General features: G+C 42.1%; 1 non-coding gene across 1 annotated transcript; it reads left to right on the forward strand.

Moving 5' to 3' along the window:
• The first annotated feature begins 941 nt into the window (after window positions 1-941).
• On the forward strand, window positions 942-1,022 carry TRNAL-CAA (transfer RNA leucine (anticodon CAA)). The gene has a single exon. It is a non-coding gene; the product is annotated as a tRNA-Leu (tRNA).
• The last annotated feature ends 2,759 nt before the right edge of the window (window positions 1,023-3,781 follow it).

The raw sequence follows: 3,781 nt of genomic DNA on the forward strand, positions 1-3,781 counted from the left end.
AAAATGGTCGGTGGAGCTGTCCAAGTTTAATATCAGATACAAAGGCTGATCATCCATCAAATCTCAATTCTTGGCCGATTTCATTGCCAAATTCACAGTCCCAGACGCAACCGAAAATTCACCCGAATGGTCTTTATATGTTGATGGCTCCTCTAACCCACACGGGTGTAGAGCTGGAATCATACTAGACGATGAAAATGGTAATGTCATCAAACAATCACTACACTTTTCCTTCAAGGCAATTAACAACCAAAGTGAGTATGAAGCTCTTATTGCTGGGCTCAGACTCGCAGCCGATCTCAACATCGACGAGCTTAAGGTATATTGTGATTCCCTGCTCAGTGAACGAGCTATACTAGGTTAAGAATCCTTTATTATCCAAATACCTTGCAATTGTTTAAACCTTACTTTCAAAATTTCATAAATGTGACATTGAACATATACCTCGGGAGGACAATAGCAGAGCTGACACTTATCTAAGCTCACCAGTACTCAAACAAATCTAGATTCTAAGTTCATTCCATACCGGACCAGACCGGAATAGGGTTATATACATTCTCATTATGAGAAAGGGGTCATTCGAGCGTATCTAAATAGATACTATGTTTACATATAATAGATCCCTGCGTCGTTCCGTTCCATTTAGGATTAGGAATAGGCGTAATCGGACCCGCTTTTTACATATCTATCATTATTTTGGACCCTATTCACCTCTTTGGGCTTCTATTGAATCGAGGAATAGGTTTGATTGTCCATCTTTTTGATAGAATATATATAAGATATCCTACGGATAATTCAAATCGAACCAATTGGATGTCCGACTCGGGCCTATATGACATGACCGATCAATAAAAATACTCTAACACTCCACCTTTGTCATATATTCCATACATAACACTAGCTAGATATCATATTCATGGAATACGATTCACTTTCAAGATGCCTTGGTGGTGAAATGGTAGACACGCGAGACTCAAAATCTCGTGCTAAAGAGCGTGGAGGTTCGAGTCCTCTTCAAGGCATAATATTGAGATCTCTTATTGAATTGGAATAAGTTCGGCAGCGCATCACGAAATCTTGGTGATCTTCTCTATCTAATGAATGGGGAGTCCGTTTTGAAATCGTCTGCCCTGCACCCCCCCGAGATATGCTTCAACAGGAATCACACAGGGGTAGATTGATACAATAGAAACCTCTGGTAAAATGCCCACCCGTAACCCGATAAAGTACATTACATAGTCCATTTTAGGGATTGGCGACTTACCCATTCAATTACTTTTGCACCGGACGTTCCCCAAATGGGTACTCTCGGGTCGGGTGAATTCCATAATAGATGCCTGTTGGCATTCCAACCTTCCTTCTCCTTTCAGGGCTATCCGAAAAGAAAGAGAATTCAGTACTTCTTGGTCGTGAATATCTGAATAGGACAAACCGCCCCGTGGATATCTTTGCTTCGGAACAAAACAATTAGAATTAGGCTCGGTCAACTGGAATGTGTATTATCAATATAGGGTATCTTTCAATTGAGAAGAGCTATCGACCTGAGACAAAGAGAAAGAAAGGTCTATCTATTTGATTTAGTTATTCAGTTAAACCAATGATTCTTTCCTCCCTTCACCAATCTACGCTAATTAAACCCAATATACAATTAACAGAAGTTCTAAGTGTTACACAGGACGCAGACTAGAGAACACCATACATAGCAATCTTCGGATAGAGAACTAGCCAGGCGAAGTTGAAAACATTCGACACTTTCGTTGGCAAGCTTTGTTTTTTACTATATATAACAATTGCCTATATAAACGAGGATTCTATCGTCCTTTACCAAAATGTCTCTGCAGATCAGAAGCCGATCTTGCGCTAGCCGAGGAACACGAAGGTATTTGTGGTACACACCTTGGAGGTAGGAGCCTGTCTTCCAAAATCCTCTGAGCTGGTTTCTACTGGCCGACATTGCAACAAGATTGTAAAACAAAAGTCAAAACCTGTGACAACTGCCAGAAACACAGTCCGGTCACACACCTCCCAGCAAAACTCCTACACAGTTCCGAGGTAAGTTGGTCATTCAACCAATGAGGGCTCGACATCCTCGGTCCCTTACCCTTAGCGGCCGGGCAGGTAAAAATTTTAATAATAGCGATTGATTACTTTTCAAAATTGTTAGAGACGTAACCCTTAGCAAAAATCGTCTCACAACAAATGGTTTCCTTTGTATGGAAACATATTATCTGCAGATTTGGCATACCTTGGCAGATTATCACTGATAATGGCGGCCAGTTTGTCGATAAAAAAATCATTTCCTTTTTGTAGAACTTAAAAGTCAAACAGCATTTCTCATCGGTAGAATACCCACAAACAAATGGGTTAGCAGAAGCCACGAATAAAGTCATCCTACATGCCTTAAGGAAGAAACTTGACGAGGCAAAAAGCCTTTGGGCCAAACTCATTCTAGAGATCATATGGGGATACAATACCACCATCCACTCAACAACAAAGGAAACACCTTTCCGAATGGTGTACGGCTCTGATGTAATGATACCTGTGGAGATCTCTCAGGCCTTACTCCGAACTCAAATGGCCAACCATACTACAACAGATAAAGCTCGGCAATCCGAACTAGACTTCCTTGAAGAACTCCAATCTTCAACAGCAATCATACACCAAGCTATGAAACAATATATAGCCCAGCGATACAATCAGAAAATTCACCCAAGGTCCTTTGAAGTAAACAATCTTGTCCTCAGAAGAACAGATAGAACAGGCCAGAAAACCACAAGCCATGGCAAGCTAGCAGCTAACTGGAAAGGCCCTTTCCAAATTATTGAGGTCATCGGCAACGAAGCCTACCGATTACAAACCATAGATGGTAATATTATACCTAACACTTGGAATGTATCATCTTTAAAGTTATACTACAGTTAAAAGTCAGGAACAGGCAAGTATTATTTTTCCTACTGCCAAGATTTTTCCCAAAAGCGGGTTTTGTTTGGAGAGGTTTTAACGAGGCTAGCCTACCTACACCTTTGTAATCAAAGGTCTTTCAATGTACATAAGTTTCTTATTTTTAAATTCCTTTTCTCACATTAAGTTCATTTTTTTTCTCAAACTATACTCTTATCATTCCGACCTCTATTCACAATCAAACCCGTCAGGGGTTACCCTGGGTTAAGCTGTCCGACCCAGGATGTTTAGCGACAAGCCGACCGACCTCTTCAGGTCAGACTATCCGACCTCTTCTCAAAGAGCTCGGCCAAATGCCCGACCTCTTCTCAAAGAGTTCGACCAAAGTCACAGGAAAGCCCAAACAAAGGGCCCAAATAGAGGAACACGTCCCAAATCCAAGGGCAGCCCAAAGCCCATAGGGATAAAGGCGGTTCCCTTAAAGATGACCCCACTTAAAGATAAAGATAAGATAAGATAACTAACTTATCTTATCCACAGGAGGCCACATCTCACCATTATAAATACACTGGAGCACCCAGGTATAACTCATACTCTGATTCTACTCAATACCTGTTTAATACCCATGCTAACTTAAGCATCGGAGTCTCTTGCAGGTATCCCCCACCCTCCAGTGACGAAGGATCAGCAGTGCAGCCAGTCCAACAAGTCGGACACGACAGCTCCGGCTGTCTCCCACCAGCCGGACACGTTAGCACCAACCAGTTTCAGGTAACTCTCGGAACATTGGCGCCGTTGCCGGGGAACCTGAAAGTCACCCCATTAACATGGCAGATGACCATGACAACGACCACGATTCAGGTTTGGAAGACAGAACGCC

Source organism: Arachis duranensis, chromosome 6 (genome assembly GCF_000817695.3).
Source record: "Arachis duranensis cultivar V14167 chromosome 6, aradu.V14167.gnm2.J7QH, whole genome shotgun sequence".
NCBI classification, from domain to species: Eukaryota; Viridiplantae; Streptophyta; class Magnoliopsida; order Fabales; family Fabaceae; genus Arachis; species Arachis duranensis.